Consider the following 21,792-nt stretch of genomic DNA (forward strand, 5'->3'; position numbering starts at 1 on the left):
CTTTGAACATTGTAATGTAAAGGTAACATTTAAGAAAATGTATGACTGCAATTCCAGCATGGTAGTGTACTGTGCTATTTGTTCTACCTGCTCGTGTTTTTATATTGGCAAGACGGTCCGTAGACTGAGTGACTGAATTAAAGAACATTGTGGAGCCATCAGGAATAATGACTACACTAATGCCCTGAGTAAGCATAAGGCTATATGTAATAATTTTGATTCATTTAACTTCTTAGTATTACAACAGATTGATTCTTTTTTTGAAGATGCTGATTGTAAATTACAATTGTAGGAATTGATGTGGCCATTGAGGTTGAAAGCTGAATTTAGTCCAGGGTTGAACGAGTCCCTCAACCTAAGATGTGCACTTAAATGGTTTCAGTAAGGCATTCTTTCTTTAGTAATGTACAAGACAGCTGCTTTATATTGACATTTTTCCTTAATAGGATTTTATTTTTGCATTATGAGTTGTGCATCTTTACAGTGACAGTTTTATCTTACACAGGATTTTACAGTGGGATGAGAAATCCTTCTGTTTTATTTAACAGTTTTTTGTAGCATGGTCATTATGCTCCACATTAATATGATGCATATGCATTGATGCACAGGTTGTTTTGTGTTTCTCCACTGGTTCAGATTGGTATTGTTAATATTCATGAGCATTGTTTTTGTTTTATATTTCTTGCCCCTTGACATTTGATCCATTTTGATGAAGTTCTGTAACGGAATAAAAGAACGAACGCTAAATGAACCACAGTGAGTTGCAGTTTATTTTTTAAGAGTTTATTTTTGGTTTTATTTTGGATTTTTCTAATAGCAGAAGTTTTATGTGCATTTATTATTCCTTCTTCATAAAGCAATTCGGTTTTAATAAGCATATATATAGATATATATATATATATATATATATATATATATATATATATATACATATATATATATATATATATATATATATATATATATATATATATATATGTATATATATATATATATATATGTATACATATATGTATATGTATATATATATATATATAGATATATGTGTGTACATATATATACATATATGTATGTAGATATGTATATATATATATATATATATATATATATATATATATATATATATGTTTACCATATGTCCAGAACATGGAGTGTAGTCCTACCTCAGCACCAATAGTCCCAACCTCTTAGTTCAAGGGGATGTCATGTATGTATTGCAGGTATATATGTAGACTGTTGCTACTGTAACATCGGTTGTCATAACAGATATGCTGTGTGTGGAGGTCACAGCTGCAATTGACATGTATGCCATTGGCTACCCGCAGACATCCTAAGGGCATCATAGTACAGTACCACTGCTAGCACAGTAATGATCCTGTGGACTACAACAGATATATGTCCAATATATGTGGACAGTCTGGCACTCTGTGGTCAGTCCAGAGGTATACACAAATCCCTTTCATGAGAGACATGTGGACCATGCCTCACAATGTGATGTTAATAGCCATGTACATGGGTATACCACATAAATAAGGGACTGCATATGCCCACACAGTTTATGCAGTCACACACGCCAGTCTGTCCTGATACATATTACCTGGTGGTGCAGAGGTCACATGGCCACATACTACCCAGTAGTTAGTGACATACATCTTTACAGAATCCCACTGCTTTGTCAGAAATACACAGCAGTTATGGTGGCCTGGCAGCAGTATGTCTTGCAAATAACTGGACATAACAGCACACTGGATAATTACACTGGGCTGCTAGGCATGTCACACAGCACTGTGCAAAAAACAATCAGACTGCCACAACACTTGACTACATTTTGTCTAGGGGAATACACATGTACCTGCAATTATAGCAGGCTCTACATGCATGTCACAGCACAGAGTAACAGACACCTGTGAGAAAGTGCATACCCACAACCAATGTGAACACAGCCACAGCCACATATGGTACACAGGCTTAATATGACACTATATGGAGTGTCTGATAAACACCATCTTCATATGTGCCACTCACACACTAACCCTACATACACTGGTTCATGACACAGTGTGGTCCGATGCCTGTCTGTGGTATGGGACATGTGTGTGTCTTGCCCTACAAACATGTGAGCCAATAGAGTACCAAACACTGGAGCAGCATGTAACATCAGATAGAACAGCACCAAGAACAATGGCATCTACCACAGTCTGTGCACAGCCCAAGGTATGTATGCGCAATACACATATTGTCGACAATCACCATAAGTACACAGACCCCAGTACTGTACACACAACCACAGAATGCCCAAGTTATGTCCTCAGAAACAACCCCTACTGTACATAACATGTCTAGCAGTCTGATATCTGACTGACTTGTTATCAGGTATGATGTCAATAAATAATGGTGTACAGAAAATATGCACATCTTACTGCATGACATATGTACAAAGGTTGACAGACTTGTGGCTGGAGCTGCAAACACTCACCCAATATTGGCATGTTGCTGTGATAATCCCATACATTTACTGTCATACCAGGGTTTGTTGTGACATATGTCCTATAAGGGATATGAAGCCAGTAACTCTCATAGCTGTCACCATGTATTGACTGCAATCCTCACAGTATGCTTCTGCAGTTCTCAGATAGGTGTTCTGTGAGTAATGCAAGAAACAAAAGGCTCCACACATTGCCCAGTGTGCAGATAACCCTGCAGATGGGAGTTTCCTCAAACACATAACACTGTCATGACAGGTATTAATCATGTAGACCAGCCATATCCACACACACCTTGTTAAACCGACATTACTCCAAATGCAGAAGAGCAACACTTAAATTCTGTAGTCATGTCTGGCACATCCCCCTCCTATCTGTTGGCCTGTTTCCACAGTCTAGGTTGTTAGAGGTAAATCCCAATACCATCTGTGATGCTGTTTGCCAAACACCAAATGTAGGTCCTGCTCACAGTGAATGAAAAGGTCCAACACCAACATGATGTTCCTAGATATTGGAGTGTGTTTCCATGCAATTGGCTATGGGAATGTTACCACAGCTGTTCTACATGTAGTCAGTTAGAGGGGGACTGCAATTTGTGCAGAGGGCATCAGCTGATAATGAGCATCACTTACAAAACACAAGCTGCTGCCTAAGCAAAGCAGGTGTACCTCCCCCAAACTACCAGAGAGGGGGTGAGAGAGACAGACAGAGACAAAGTAAGTCAGGGAGTGGTGGGAGAGTAAAACCTAGGCATGTTTGTGTCACACACCTACCAGTACAGGGCTTCAAATCCCTGACTGACTATGTACGGTTATCACATGTCAATGCAGTTATTGCAAGTGCCACATAGCTTATAAGTTGGTGAGCTGTCCAAGGGTATATTGGATGGTGAGTGACATCTGCAACACTGATATAGTAGGGATAAGGTAGGTATAGTACACGTGCCTGCCCACATGAACAGGTGTCAACATCAACACAGCCACACTTTCTCAGGGACTCACACACATTGACACACTTGGCAGGGTCATGAATAGACTTTCTACTAGCTAGTTTGCCACAATACAGTAATGTGCAGGTATCACATGCACCACAGGGGTATCTGGATGTTATATGGGAAAAGGGTATGGGAAGGTATCTGACATCAGACAGCATGCTTCAATAGGCCAATGGGAGTTGTAGTGCGTGTGAATGTGGTCAAAAGCATCATACTCCACACACACAGACACAGGTTGCAAGTACTGACATGCATGGGTGCATTGCCTCATGGCTGTGTAGTGGCTGACTGTGCCAGAAGGGTATACAAGGCTAGGTGAAGGGTATACCTTGGCATCAGGCCACATGACAATTGTCTGCAGTGTGGCTCAGGGGTGTAGTGTCTGGATTGGCCCACACAGGTAGGCATTGTATTTATCATCCAGTCACCTGGGTTACTATTGTGTATGGCCAGTGCTGTGCAATGCTTGCCATGTATGTGTTCTATAGTCCATGACATGGACGGTGTCCGGGATGTGCACGCATCCCACATGCATGTTCAGTAACATGTGAAACTGTGCCTGTGGTGTCTGGCTCATGTTGTGTACACAGATTGTTATCACTAGATGTGCCAGTCCTGGCTTCATGTGGTGGGAACTGGTAATGGACACCAGGTTGACCCTGCACCTACATTGATAGCAGGATACAGGTATTCCCTGGTGTCAGTGGCATCTGTTCATACAGGGCATGTGTTTAAGGCATGGTATGTCCTTTGTGGGTCACATTTGATGGCACCACAGTTGTTGCAGGCGTCCAGCGGGGAACATAGTGAAGGCACACTGTCTACAATTATGTGCCTATTGTAGTGATGGGACAGGGTGCCATGTCCTCTGTAGTCCACTGCAAGCACACCCTGGTTACTATCTGTGGGCAATATGCAGGGTACTACCAACATAGCGGTTGTTGCCTAGACAAGTGTGTTTGTGTATGAAACATGGGTTGAGAGTGTTCTCTGGATAATACAAGGGTTGCTTACTTTGTTTGCCAGGCCCTGATGTCACATGTAGGGGTATGGTTGGGCACCCCAGCCTCTCGGCTATTTTATATCTGTTATCCTTGTAAGGTGGACATTGTGACATATAATAGGCCCACCATATAAGAAATTTGCAAAACCCACTCCAGTTGTTTCACACTCACAGCCACCTCCACACAGGGTACAAATGACAGACAGACAGACACACACACACACACACACACACACACACACACACACACACACACACACACACACACACACACACACACACACACACACACACACACACACACACACACACACACACACACACACACACACACACACACACACACACACACACACAGAGTTGCCATATCTGGGATTAGAACTCCTGCCTAACTAGTTTATCACACTACAGCATTACACAGTTATAGGACATGCCACAGAGATTACTGGACTACTCTTTCCCCAAAGGTGTATTTCACTGGGAATGACATCAGCAGGCTTGCCAAAGAAGGGCATTGGAGGTTGTAGTGAATATGAATGGCCACAAAAGCATTGCTTCCTACACAGATAAACAAATACACACACAGACATCCACACTTGCCATGTCTGGGAATAGAACCCCTACCAAACTACTATATCACACTACAGCATTATGCTGTTAAAGGACACACCACTGAGATTACTGGACTACTCCTTCCCCAAAGGTGTATTTCACTGAAAATGACATCAGTAGGCTTGCCAAAGAAGGGCAATGGAGGTTGTAGTGACTGTGAATGGCCTCAAAAGCATTGCACACTACACAGACAAACAAACAAACACACATACACACACATGCACACACACACACACACACACACACACACACACACACACACACACACACACACACACACACACACACACACACACACACACACAAACATCCACACTTGCCATGTCTGGGAATAGAACCCCTACTGAACTACTATATCACACTACAGCATTACGCTGTTATAGGACACACCACAGAGATTACTGAACTACTCCTTCCCCAAAGGTGTATTTCACTGGGAATGACATCAGCAGGCTTGCCAAAGAAGGGCAATGGAGGTTATAGTGACTATGACTGGCCTCAAAAGCATTGCACACTACACAGACAAACAAACACACACACAAACATCCACACTTACCATGTTTGGGAGTAAAACCCCTACCGAACTACTATATCACACTAAAGCATTACGCTGTTATAGGACACAACACAGAGATGAAGGGCCTACTCCTTCCCCAAAGGTGTATTTCTCTGGGAATGACATTAGAAAGCCTGCCAAAGAAGGGCAATGGAGGTTGTTGTGACTGTGAATGGCCTCAAAAGTATTGCTCCCTACACAGACAAACACACACACATCCACGTATGGGAATAGAACTCCTACCTAACTATTTTATCACACCACATCATTATGCAGTTATAGGATGCACCACAGAGATTACTGGGCTACTCCTTCCCCAAAGGTGTATTTCAAAGTGAATGACATTAGCAGGCTTGCCAAGGTAGGGTATTTGAATTGTAGTGGGTGTGACTAGCCTAAAAAGGCATTGCTCCCTACACAGACACACAGTTGCCATGTCTGAGATTAGAACTCCTACTTACCTAGTTTATTATACTACAGCATTACACACTTCTAGGACGTGCCACAGTGATTACTGGGCTACTTTTTCCCTAAAGGTGTATTTCAAAGTGAATGACATCAGCAGGCTTGCCTAAGTAAGGCATTTGAATTGTAGTGAGTGTGACTAGCCTAAAAAGGCATTGCTCTCTACACAGACACTTGCCACATCTGGGATTAGAACTCCTATCTAACTAGTATATCACACTACAGCATTACACATTTATAAGATGCACCATAGAGATTATTGGGCTATCACTTCCCCAAAGGTGTATTTCACAGTTACTGACATCAGCAGGCTTGCCATAGTAGGGCTATCACTGGGCAGTGTGTGTGCATGGGCCATAACCCATTCATCTAGAGGTAGACACACCACACTCAGGCACACACAGGTTTATATTCCGCAGGTATATGTATACAACTGCTAGAGGACTACTGCCTTGTACAGTGAAGTTGCACAGTTAGCACTAGCACCACAGAGTCTATAATGCTGGGATACCAGTGGCTAATTTCTATGGTGAGTGACATTTACATCATGTGGTTATAGCCATTTGGCTGTGTGCTGGGTGGGACAGGCCTCATGATGGAAGGCTCTTTGTCACTGTCACTCTCTTCCACAAAACTATGTATGTGTATATTTGGCATATTATAGTGTGTTGTCCTTGGATATATGTGTGTATTCCTATCCAATGTGTGTGCAAAGTATGATTGGTGTATACTGAGGAGTGTATGCACTAACATCTGCAACTGCCAGATATGTATCTGTTGTTGCCAGACATGGGCTTCATTTGTTTAAGTGTGTGAGCATGCCCAGTATGACCTTTCAGTATGTTGTTGTCTGACATTGCCTTCATTTCTCAAAGTGTGGCAGCATGCCCAATATGCCCTGCTGCATTGCATGTGTGGCTCCATTCCATGTAGATTCTACTCCAGTGCAGACCTTTGTGTTCTACACCTACAGATAGCAAACTATTTCTGCAGGATATCTGCAGATCAGTTGGCAATATGGGGTCAAACTGGACAAGGGATAGTAGGTACTGCAGGTAATTGTGTCTGTGCTGCTTCTGCTACATGGTACTAGTGTTAGCAGAGATATACAGACATGTGTAGTGTTGTACACTGTGATGTTTTATGTCCCCAAGTACTGTCAGGTAGACATTTTGCTCACAGTGATGTTCTGGGGAACACAGGGTGAATGCAGCTGTGTCCAGTATTGTGGTCAAGTGCCTACATATTCCTGCAAACTAATGTCATTCTGGAGGGGGAGCTGCAGACACTTGCTGCTGGGTCTGTGTAACCCATTCAGCACCTTGGTATAGTGGTGGCAGAGGATCCCATACTTGTACATCCATTCATGTGACAATATGGCCTTATCTTACCATGGCAATACCTCAAAGCTGTACAGATTCACACAGGTTACCCAGAGGCAAGGGTCAAAAGTCAGGGCATTACCCCTATTGTGGTGTACGAGTAGGTTTGTAGCCACCCATTTTTGTGTTTGCAGCCAGGGATAGTATGTGCACACGGCTGTGTTTCAGACTTCGCACATTCCATGCTGCCCATGCTCCCACCCCCCCCTCTATTATTATATCCTCTTCCATACATTATGCAAACATTCTCTGATACTTTCCCTATATTTATCACCTCATCACATCAGTGTATTGGTGTTGGTTCACAGTTCATGCAGTGGGACATGGTGGACATGTTACTGTGGTTTGTCCACATGGCCTTGCATATGGGTTCTGTGGACTGTGTTATGTTGTTATTTGGCAGTCCATGACATAACGTACATTGGCAGTACGGATGAGATGCAGGCCTTTGGCAGAGGACTGTAGGCCATTTGGTAGTGATGCAGGCCAGCTCTAGCAGGCTGTTGCATTTTATCAGTCCTACAGTACCATACTGCCATACAGTATATTCCTCTGGGGTGACAGGGTAGGTGTGCTAGGTGTTCATGCCAATACTTTCTATCAGTATTGATCAGGTGGTGTGGATGCTAGCAGGGTGCTGTTTGCAGCTAGGGACATACATGCATGGGACACCTGCACTGCATGCTGCATTCTTTCACTATTGCCATACACAGCTGGGGGACATATTACACCCATTCCCAACAGCAGGGATATGACCGGAGAGGTACCTGTGGGTGGGGGTTGGGTGAGCTGGGTGCATGTGTGCTATGGAGACTACTTGCATCTGACTCACAGATATGTTTGGGGCATTCCACTTATGTTGGCTTGTGCAGGGACATCAGTTGTTTCCCAATACATCATTCCTTTGACCTTTGTAATCTGTGATTGTTTGGCCAGATGACATTGGTATTCCCTACAACAAGCCCAAATAATGTGATGTACACCTGTATATACAAATCCAAGGGTGTGTCCATTTCATGGTTACACATTATATACTGTCTGTCTGGGGTACTTTCCCCTGTGTACTGCTTGTATAGCTAGCCCAACAGTCATGCCATGTCCCTCTTTCAGATGGCGACACATATTACCTCCATACATTTACAATGGCTTACTGCTAGAATGTGTTATACTGGGGAGCATTGTGTTTGGCACTGTAGTTGTGAGGACTTGGCCCTGTCATTGGCAGTATTGGGCAATGGCCACCAGATCACACCTCACCATGCATACATACTAACCACTTTCACACAATATGAAGCACACATCAACCTAACACACGCATACCTGCATATTGTACAAATGCTAACATCTATCCTGCTACCTTGGCCACCTCAGGTCATCTGTGCTCCACTGGTATTATACCTACACATACATGTTACTACATTTCTACATCGGGTTGGAGGGGGACACACCTGAATGTCACTGCATTTCTACATATGATTGGGGGGCACACCTGACTGTTTCTACATTCTGACATAGGATTGGGGGGCACATCTGAGTGTTTCTACATTTCGACATAGGATTGGGGGGACACACCTGAGTGTTTCTACATTTGTACATAGTATTGAGGGGCACACCTGACTGTTTCTACATTTCTACATAGGATTGGGGGGGCATACCTGACTGTTACAACGTGTCTACATTGGACTGGGGGGAGCACACCAGACTGTTACTACATGTTTATATAGGATTGGGGGGCACACCTGATTTTTCTACATTTCTACATAGGACTGGGGGGCAAATCTGACTGTTTCTACATTTCTACATAGGATTGGGGGGGCACACCTGGCACTTGCACACATTTGCTATGACTGTGCTAGCATGTCAGGTACTCCATTTCATTCTGTATTGTAACCTATCGTGCTGACTAGCGGCAAATCAGTGTGCTACAGGGATTGACCTACATATCAGTTTCTGACTTCTTACCCTTCAGAACTAACATCCCACTGCCTGACCTGATGTAGTCTGTCTGTGTAAGCCTGGGCATGGGTTACCCATAGCCATCATTCAGAGGCCTTAATACAGCCTTTGTTTGTGTTTGTCTGCACCTGTCCTGCTGGCTGAGACTGTTGTTGGGTATGTGAACCTCCCTGACTGGCATGTGTGTGTCATATGGACACACATGTGGCCCAGCACATTTCCTACAGTGGGTTTTGATACCATGTGTAGTACTGGTTACTATGGTGATATCAGTATTTATTACAGATCTCATGCTGCCACTATAGGTGTCTACTATCTGCTGGCATTGCATTCAGCCACCCGATCCCCTTGCATGCTCACATCCATACCATAGATACAAGTAACAACACATACTACTCCATTTGGCAATTGGTAAGAGGAGTGACTTACCTTGTGGGTGTGCCAGTATTGAAGATGGCTCTGGAGTGCTGCCTATGTCGGATGCACATAGTACACTCCCTATACATGGTTGAGCACAGGTCGTGTCATGTTTGGCATCCCTTTTACTGTATGTGTGAGTCAGAGAGAGGTGTCATTCCCTGGGTTCCTCATGTGTCAGTGTATGTGCTATGTGTTGCTTCTTTGCCAAGGCAAGGGCATACTGGGCATGTCTCCTTTTGCCTACTGGGGCAGGTTCAGGTTGTTCCTCCTCTGAGTCACTCTGTGCCTGTGCAGGCCTTGGCAATGGTGGGGGGCTGTGTGGCCCTGCCCAGTGCTGTTCCTGCTGCAGCTGTTTCCACAAGATCATATTGTATAGCATGGCACATACAATGATAATTTGAGTACATGTAGCTGGTGAGTACTGCAGGGCTCCACCAGATGTGTCCAGGCACCGGAACCATGACTTGAGTATCCCAAACACATGCTCTATTATAATTTTGGTCTGTGGATGTGCCTCATCAGGTGTGTGTGCATTTCTGATGGGTGTCATCAGCCACAACTCCAGTGCATAACCAGCATCCCCCACTAGGTGACTGTAAGGGATGTCCCCATTGGCAAATCTCTGGTAAAGCTGTGTTAGATGCCAGATGTGGGAATCATGACAGCTTCCAGGGCAGTTAGCACACACATTGATTATAATGCCCTGGCCATCGCACACAACCTGGCAGTTGATGGAGGGGAAGCCTGTGTGGTTGATGTATACCCTACCCCACTCACCGAGTGGTGCTTTGATGCATATGTGCGTGCAGTCTATAGCACCCACTACCTCAGGGTATTTTGCTATTTGGTGGTAGAGGCACATATTGCTGGCCAACATCTCACAGGTGTTGGGGAAATATACTTGCTCACCGGCATGTGCTGACATGGCATCCAGGAACTGGTGGAGTACCCTGGATGCTGATGCCTGTGAGATCCCCATGATATCCCCAGTTGGCCTTTGGAAGGTACCTGTGGCTAGTATACTTAGGCCTACACATACCTTGGTATCCAATGGGATGGGTTCCCCTCTGTTAGTTCTTTGTGTCAGGCATGGCCGGCACAGCTCAACAATTTGCTGTAGGAGGTCCCTGTTCACCCTATAGTTCTCCACTATCTCCAGCTCATGTAGCCCCTGGTAGGTTATGCTGGGTCTGTACACTCTTCTCCGTCTCTTCACTGTGGGTTGGTTGACAGCATTCTCATCCTAACCACCCTCAGCTTCTTCCACATGTTGATGTATGATAGCTACTGCAGCCCCTATCATTTTGTTGTTTTTATTTGTTAAAATTTACCCACTTGTATACACTGGTTGTGTAGAGTATGTGGGAAAAGCCAAAGGCAAAGGTGTTTGCATAGTTAATAGTAGTGTTCTGGGCTGAGCTGGGCTGCTGCCTGTGTAATTTGCCGATTGTGATACATTTCAGTTCTCCTTGATTACTTTCCTAATACTGTTTTCCCTTCCCATTGTCTTCATGTTTAATTCTGGGGGCGTGCCGCGCAAATACAGTTCTGAAATGTGCACAGAGTTGCTATTTCCCGGTTTACTTTTTTTTCCTTTAAAACCCAGTGCGCAGCATGCACACCTGCTTAGGCAATGTAAAGAGTGCTGGGCATCCTCAGACACACCCCCTTGCTTAGCTCTGCTAGCTAAGGGCAAACCCGAGTCACAGGGCTCCAATCTGCTTACAGTATGCCTGACACCCCTCCCCCCCCCATGATGTCAGCTAACTCCTAGGCTTGCACAAAGCTATTCCTGCACTTACACTGTTTGGTGCTGACTAGTATTGAGGGGAAATCTGGGATTCAGTATCATTCCCCTCATTTGCATAGGATTTCCTGCTGATGTATAGTTACAGGTCCCACACTGAGCCTCCCCCCTTTGCAACCACTATTCACTGGCCATGTTTGTTGTTTTCTGCCTGCCACTGAGTATAATGGAAAAATAGTGATTTTGGTGAGAATGCTTATTTTGGGTTATTTTTTATTTTTCACCCGATCCCATGTGCACGCCACTGCTCTACACTTAAACAGCCGAAATCGGCTGAAAAATAAGTTATTTTTTTATTTTTTAACTGTTTTCCATGCCAATGGCCAAATATATGGCCATTGGCATGGTTTACATGTTATACACACCCTTTATTTGGAGCTGTCATGGCTCCGTTTTGTAGTTTGCAGAAATGTACTCGGTTACTAACTGAGTACATTTCTGCAGATTACACTAGTCCTGCACGGCCGGCTGCCAGCTTCCTGGTTTGCAAATTCACTTCATTTGCATGGTTTTCACCTGCAAATGGGGTAATTTGCATACTGGAGCTGTGCCCATGCAGGAATAGTGCAAGAGTGCTTGTGCATGTCCCTGCAGCTTATTCTTGGCTCGCATGGCATACATATTGCCTGTTGGAGCTCCTGCACTGCACACCGTGCTGAGCTTGCTAAATCTGGGGGAGTGAGTTTTAATTTTTGTTGTTTTTGATCATTTTAGATTCAATCATCCTTTTCTTCTTTGCTCTTATGAGTGTTTGATTTTTGATGCGACACTTGTGTAAATAAAAAATATATATATAATATATATATATATATATATATATATATATATATATATATATATATATATATATATATATAAATATGTATATACATGTGTATGTGTGTGTGTGTGTGTGTGTGTGTGTGTGTGTGTGTGTGTGTGTGTGTGTGTAGACATATATATGTATGTGTGTGAATATATATATATATATATATATATATATATATATATATATGTGTGTGTACATATAGATACAGATCTATAAACACACACACACACACACACACATATATATATATATATATATATATAATATATATATATATATATATATATATATATATATATATATATATATATATATATATATATATATATATATATATATATATATATATATATATATATATATATATATATATATATATATATATATATATATATATATATCTATATAGGTCTACCTGACAACACTGACACACCACAACACTGACAGCGAAATCACCGACACCACATAACCGCCAGTTCACAAACACGAAACCTCACATGCCCGACACACCATAATCCCGACAATCAACAAACAAAACAAATCCTCTGTTCAAAAAGCACACACACCACACAAGCACACCAAAATCCTTACAAACCCACACTAAACCGCACATACACAACTATCTACAACCTTCACCCAAACCCTAACCCTAAGGTCCGTCACTATCGCACACTCACCTAACCCGTGCCCTAACCCTAACTCACTTAACCCGCCCCTAACCCAAAGACTATCACTATTGCACACTTACCTAACCCGCGCCTTAACCCTAACTCACTTAACTCACCCCTAACCCAAAGACTGTCACTATCGCACACTCACCTAACCTGCGCCCTAACCCTAACTCACTTAACCCGCCCCTAACCCAAAGACTATCACTACCGCAAACTTACCTTACTCGCACCCTAACGTCCGTCACTATCGCATACTTACACAGCCTTTTCCCATGTCGGTGTTCTCAGCGTCGGGGTTTTCATCCGTCGGTCTTCTCAGTTGTCGATCTTCTGGTATCGGTGTTCTCATTGTCGGCATTCTAAGCTGTCGATGTTGTCAGGTAGACCCATATATATATATATATATATATATATATATATATATATATATATATATATATATATATATATATATGCCTATATGGTAACCATTTGACATTTTGGGACCTGCACATAGAGACTGTGGCCAAAAGACTAGACTTACATATACTAAGTCCGAGATGGCCATTTCCAGAAGTATTTTTTTGAGTTAGTATATAGACGTTCAGGGGCGTGCAGATGTTTGGGGCTTTCTCCCTCATCACAAAAAAGAAGTTTAAAGGAGAAGAGCGATGTTCTTCAGCTACAATTTTGGTCTTTTTTCCTCTTGTCAAATTATATTTTTGGCAAATGAAGCAGGAACTTGGCTTTATTGCTGAGTTCTTATTTCATTGTGTGTTGTTTTTCTCTGTTTTTGCAAAATAAGAAGAAGTAGTAGGTTATCACTGTTATGATTGTTGAAGGGGTTAAGCTGTTTAAAAGTGAGAGTTTTAAAGTTTTTGTGGTGTATGTAAGCAACTGTTACTGCAAGTGCTGGTATGTGCAGTCACAAAATAGTTTAAGTAAAGGTGATTTACAGTTACCTGTACTACTGTGGAATGATAAAGCAGTTATATATAAAAAGATGGGGGGGTGCTTGAACATGTCCCTTTAACGCTATTGTGTTTGTTATTTTGATGGGTTGGTAGCCAATGGATATTTTTTTTGGTGTATTGGACTCATGTATTTGTCATTCACAACTATATAAATAGTACAATATTAAAGACCATAGATTAAATCAATCAACTCACAATACATAATCCAATTTTATCTTTGATCTCAAACGTACAAAAACAAAAACATTGTAATAAAATGATTGTAAATGTAAACAACATGCTTACATTTGTAAACATCCAATACAGTGCAATAAACTATAACCAGTGTAACAGGGAATACTCAAGGTATGAAACTTAATATATTACACAAGTAAAACAAGAAAAAAGGACTAAAAGTGTCCTAATAAATGCCTTCACCTTATAGCTAAGATCAAAAAGCAAAACAAAGAAAACTGCCAACCTATGCAAAATACATAAAAGTGTTCATTTAAAACTGAAACATATCTCCCCTGACAAACTTTATAAATACTACTTGTGAATTCAAAACTACCAAACTAAACTGAAGTGTGCATCCTATGAAAGTTACATTAAATCTGCAATCCGGAAAACAGGAAAAAATGAAAAGACATAACTGAATACTGCAAAAGAAAGCATAACACAGAAGTAAGACAAAAACATACTTCCCCTACCAGAACATTTAACATACTACTTTTTTATTTGAGGGTGGGTTGTTATCTATACTACTGATGTGGGATTTCTTCCTCCAACCCCCTGGAACTTATATATACTAATTCCATTTCTGGGCAGCCAGGAAGCAAGGAAAAAACACAGAATTGTGATATGCTATAACATAATTCAGACAACTATACCACTAATGACTTTTAAACAAAAAAAGTCCATAGTAAAAAAATATTCACCCAAACATATGGAACCCATGTATATACACACACACACACACACACACACACACACACACACACACACACACACATATATATATATATATATATATAGATATATATATATATATATATATATATATATATATATATATATATATACAGGTTCACTACATAATCTCAAGATTTTGAAATATCGAATTTCAAAATCTCGAGACCATGTAGCTGAAATCCCTAAATACCAAAAGACCAGAAGCGTGACATTCAAAATTCCGATGTTCGGAGATATTTAAGTAGCGGTTCTGGTGTTGCGGTTTGTTGATGGAGACATGGAAGTTTAGGTAAGTATCTAAGTGTAAGTGTGTTGGTTAGGGGCTTTAGTGTGTGCCAGTGTGTGTTGTGACTGCGATGTGTATGTGTGTGAGGGACTGTAAATTATGTGGGTGTGAGTTTACCTTGTGTGTTTGTGCAATCTCGGAGTTAGTATATTTAAGTAGGGGGTCTGAGGGGTGCAGCCCCCCTGCATTCATGCAGATTTTGTGTTTTTTTATCATACTTTTAACGAAAGCACTTTTTTGATGAAAGCGCTTTCGTTAAAGTGTGTTCGGTGGTAATGGATTCGGGCTTTTGATCTTTCGATCAAAAGTCCTAGATCCACATATATATATATATATATATATATATATATATATATATCTATATATATATATATATATAGTTATACACACACACACACACACACACACACACACACACACACACACACACACACACACACACACACACACACACATGTATGTATATATATTATATATTATGAATGACACATATCTGTCTTGTGACCTGTGTGGCTCAGTGGGCTAGAGACAATAGCATGGCTGATGGTGTTGACGGCTTGAATCTGGCAGCATGCACATCTTTTGCATGTCAGGTACTCATATGGTGGCATTCCCACAGACTGCCATAACCCTCAATCTGTTACTGCAAGAAAGATGGACAAAGTCAGAGAGAATGCGGGGACAAAGGGCCATAACTACAGACTGACATTACACATGCTCTGATTAACCTAGAAGGTGGCTAGTATAACAGCGGGTTGCATCACAACAGAATATGAGCAGGATGTAAAGTCCATCATTCCAATGTGTCTGTAGTTAGTACTATTCAGTGATGCATTATACAATAAGTTACCAGAACATCACAAACAAATGTAGGAACAAGAGACCAGGAGCATGGAGCAAAATGCTGGGGCTTTCAAAAACAGTGAGAGGAGAGAGATGCATCACCCTGTGTGGTGTGTGGCATTGCATTTTATACCCCAGTCACTTACAGACAGCCAACAGACAGGGCCTGGGACCCATGCAGCTGTCAGGACAAGTGTGGTGTGAAAGTGATGTAGCATGTAAATGTCAATGTCAGTACCACACAAAATGACTGGAGATACTATACATCTACTGGCATGCTATGCTTTGTCCATGTTGCCTATCACAAGACCTACTAATGTATACTACATATGTATATGTATGTACAGACAGTGTTCCTTGCATGTGTCTCCCTATTCCCCTACCACACCATTAGCCATATAAAATTAAATTCATATATAAATCTATCTATATATATATATATATATATATATATATATATATATATATATATTATATATATATATTATATATATATATATATATATATATATATATATATATATATATATATATATATAACACACATATACATACATATATACAGCACAGCATATACATATAAGAACATATATATATATATATATATATATATATATATATATATATATATATATATATATATATATATGTGTGTGTATATATATGTGTGTGTGTGTGTGTGTGTGTGTGTGTGTGTGTGTGTGTGTGTGTGTGTGTGTGTGTGTGTGTGTGTGTGTGAGAATGCATGGTAGCCTAACCCCATATAAAGAGAGAACCAAGGCACATACCAACACCCAGAAACAGACAGACACCTCAGCCTCAGACCAAATGTAAACAAAAGACTCAGACAAGGTGGTGTGCAGAGGTGTGGTCATGTAGACAGACACAGGTGAGCAGGTGTAATGATAGATGGTGGCCTATGCAATTGTCCCACTATAATGCCATAGTCCCCACTGGCCAACATGAAAATAATAACACACACACCCACAACAAATATAACTGCTGGTGGCATGTATTGGTATGACAGCAACAGCACACTGCACACCACCAGGACCCAGCAGGCACACACTTTTCAAACCACACTCTGCACAATAACAATTTTTTAGACAAATAGCACCTGCACACCACACAACCCATTAAGTAGAGGTAATCGCCATGGCACACCAGTTAGTGTGTGGCATACATATTAACAGTAAGTATCTATGTACATGACTTCAAGCAGTAGGTTGGTATTGTAACAGTGTGTGTAAGCCAGCATGCTTAGTGCACAGCAGCCATCTGTGCCCTTTGTGCCCCCTTCATCTTGCCTCTCTCACAGCCTATGCCCTCCCTCTCCTAGCTCTCCTGATGTCATCCATTAGCCCAGCTCTGCCCCTCCAATCCGACTTCAGAGCTCTGGGCTGAGCTATGGAGCTCAGATAAGTAGGGTGAGCAGTGATAAACTGTGTGGCTTGTGTATAACAGTGTGTAGCCATATGTAAGTAACAGTTGCTATATACGTGTACAACAGGTAGGTGTCTGACACTCATTGATAACAATTTAGTAACATATGATGTGTTTGTGTGCATATTACATTGTTATAGCTTTGTTATATCAACAAAGTTGTGGATATGCTACTAGATAGTAATTAGGGTACCAGTGCATCCAGTATTGTTATCTGTACTGTGTACCACCACATAGGTAAGTTTTCCACTGTGCATGCAGCCAACATGCACTATGTGTGCACTGTGTCATGTCCTGTATGCAGTGAGTGGAAGTGCTGCTAGCCTGAATGAGGCCATGTGTGCTTGTCAGGCTGTGATAGCATTGTACATCATGTCACAGAGCAATAGGAGATGTGCACATCACTAGCATGATGGCCATACAGCCATCACAATTGGAGACATCGCTACCCCTCATCACAGGAACAACATATATTGCCCAAGTCCACAGGAGATGCAGCCACACTCCCAGTATTAAGATGACATATGCCCAGCCAATCATACAGATGGCATGTGCAGAAGTGCACTGAGGTGCTCTCTGTACCATACCAGTATGGAGGCTCTGTGTTAAGGGTGCGTTACGTCTGCTACACAAATGTCACCAGCAAGTATGTACTACTAACATCGCATAGTGGCTTAATGTCCTTAGGGTGACTAATCCATCTACTATGCTTCCTAGAGATTGGCACCATATACAAGCAAACAGATTCACACCTTGTCCTGTATGCATGGCACAGATCACCCATGAGTATGCTGAATTGCACAGGTGGCACTGACACACATGGCAGATGAACAGCAGTGAGCACATACTGATGATGTGATAGGACCCAATGAGGGGCCATACTGTCATCTTCATGTGCCAAAACAGTTTGGAAAGTACATCAACACATGGCAGTTGTAGTCAGATAGTGGCATTCTGAGGGAGGAGTATATGCAGGGTATGGGTATAGCAACTACTGGTGACTGTGACCACAGCTATGCCACATGAATCCTGCCATACTGCTGTACAGATATGTTGATGTGTGGCACATGAGTTGTACACCTGTGTGGCCAGGTCTGTGTAGCTACCTGTTACCCTTACTCACGTACATCACATGTAGGGATTTACATGCTACTAAATGGGTACATAGGTATCCCCGATGGAAAGGATAGTACATATATATTCGATCGGGGTTTATGGTTATTACTATATCACCAGGCATGCATTTGTAATACCATCATGCAAGACACCGACATAACACAGTGACTGTATGAGTGCTCACAAGTAGCAGTCAGCAGCCAACATTGTTAGCAACAGTCAGTCAGTACCCACATGTACTGTGGAGATGTAGTCCAAGCAGTAGAGGACCTGCAACTGTGCCCTGTTGAGCACTGCTGCTTACAGAACAGCTATTGGAGTCAGCTGTCCCTATGTTGCGTATGTCTGCCACCAGTAGGCCATGTAGTGACCCCCCACATTGACAGTATTGCGGATGCCTGAATGGGTGCTTTGTACATATTGCCTGAACGGGCTGTACAGTGAGATGACTTGGCTCAGTCTGGGTGTTGTACACCCTGATGTACCCTCACCCATGTCCCTGCTGACTGTCACAACAAGGTTTATGGCAATAGTAGGGCAGCAGGGCAAGCTGCCAAATGTGTAAGCCATGTACAGACTGGTATGTCAGCTGGTGTATACGCAAGTGTCTAAGAGTCAAACCCTGGGAACATAACATCCGGACACAGGAAATTTGTAGATGTGTCAACTCCATCACTACACCTTGTAGATATCAGTTCAGAGAGCCCAGGTGACACATATCAAGGGTAGCAGACTTTATTACAAAGTATGACTGCATGATTACATGGACTGACATTAATGTTCCTGTTAGACTGTTATAGACATATGCAACTAAGGAACCATGCATATATACTGCTGTACCTTGCTGATGTCATATTTGTGTTGTACTGCCATGCTATCCTGTGCCACTGTATTATTGCCATGTGTCCACAGTTTATTCTGTCAGACTCCTGGAATAGTAACATACAGAAGTCTGTGAGACACATTTCATCCTGTAACACTACCACCAGTACAACATCATACAACATAAGGTACACAAAGTTTGATGCATAGTCATGACACATGCCAGCATGCAATATTTGTTGTGTACCACAAGTGGCATGGCAAAACAATACTGCTTTACACATGTACATGTCAAGTAATGTAGTCACCCTGTGCATCAGACACATAGCTTCATTTCCATACACCAATGGCAAGGATGACAGGGATGTGGCACAGGTATCATCACATGCACCGGGTGTGGTGTGGGGGTGCTGGAGGCCTAGGCTATGCCAAACAGTTGACAGCATGTGTGTGAGTCAGAAAGGGGGGGTTAGATGGGCCATGGAGAGGTGCCATGTATATCTGTAGGTGACCTGCATGTGACAGTGGTGTTTGAGTGTGTATGTGTACATAGTCAAGCCCAGTGCTATGCCTACAGATGTGCATGTTGGACAGCTGTGGACTGTACATGGTCGAGTGGACAGTTCACCATCTCTGGCCACAAACACGGGAACTGGCTCTGCAAGGAGTTACACTAGCACCACCATGCCTAAGGTCAGATATGGTGCTAGTACCTGATGGTGACTGCTATCTGCTGGGTCTGTGTCCCCCACGGGACCACCCAGGACCACGTGCCAATGGTCTGCCATGTAGTGGTGTGGACAGCACACTTACTTCTGTAGTGCTGGAGGTATTGCCTCTACGGGAGTGTAACTGCACATAGCCACGTGAACTCTGAGCAGTTGGTGTTGCTGACCTACATCTACGTGTCCGACACCCAACTCCGGCTAGATGTTCCAGCACAGATAATGTGTGGCCCAAGACAGACACTATCTCAGCCCACCACCTGTCCACTGCATCAGTGAACTGATTCAGGGTGTCCCCAGTGTGGTGGAGGCCACCATGGATGTCAGACTGTGTTGCATCCATAACCCTAAGCATACATCTGGTGTTCCTTTTAGAATGTGCCTGTACCTCTATGATGGCCCAAAACATATGCTGAGTGACTGTAGATGTGACAACAGGAAAAGGTGGTAGACAGACAGTAGACCTCCTACAAGCACCCCTGTCAATCCGCCTGTGTGGGACATCTCTAGCTCTCTGGCTATAGCCAGTGTCTACACTCATTGGAGCCATAGTTGCCACACTTCCCTGTTCAATTCATCCACTCTCTGACTGTCCAATATCTTTGGCCTCTGGGGACTGGGTATGTTTGGGCATACTGACTGTGTGCAGAGACAATGGGGGCAGAAGAGGGTTGTCAACCTCTGGGACAGATTCAGCCACCGACAACCCCACCTGTGCCTCACTATGGCCACCATCATCATTAGAGTCCAATGAGACATTGACATCAGGTTGTGAGGGGGACAAATTCCAACCTGCCCAGTCACCTGTGAAAACCAAGACAAAAAAAGTACACTACTACCTGCACTTTTATGTATGGTAATCCACACCGGCTCATACAAATGAGGATTCACAACTGCATTACCAGTCTCACATCTTCTGATCTCCACTCCCATGCACAGCAGACAACCTCAAAACAACATACACACGCAAGTCAAAGCCTTTACAACATGCACATCAGCTACATCCAATTAAAGTTGCCAGTACAATTTACCTATAAAGCATGCAATATGACACTATAAGTGACAGGACTGACCATTAAACCCAGTTTACCTATCTTGAGAATGATATGCCAGTACTAATGTCACTGCCTCAGGTATGTAACATCTACCTTTTGTGTTTGAAATGGCATCTTGGATTACTTGCCTCATGTATACCAGGCTGTGTAGTCACTCATAACTATAAGTGCAAACATGTTAATGTTTGTTCAAATACACACCTGTGGTTACCCAATCTATGAACTGTAGTCAACTGTTCCGGAATGGTACATACAAATATTCTAAACTGGCTAAACACAATATTTGTACATAATGCAATATGGCAGCCCTTAACTTTCATAGGGTATATATATATATATGATCTGTAAAACAACAGTATCATGCTTACCAGGTACAGGACCATGGATTTGGGCAACTTCTGATGGACATATGAAAGGGTAAGGGAGAGGTATTGTCAGCAC

Source organism: Protopterus annectens, chromosome 7.part0 (assembly GCF_019279795.1).
Source record: "Protopterus annectens isolate FY-2018-M chromosome 7.part0, PAN1.0, whole genome shotgun sequence".
In the NCBI taxonomy this organism is placed as follows: Eukaryota; Metazoa; Chordata; order Ceratodontiformes; family Protopteridae; genus Protopterus; species Protopterus annectens.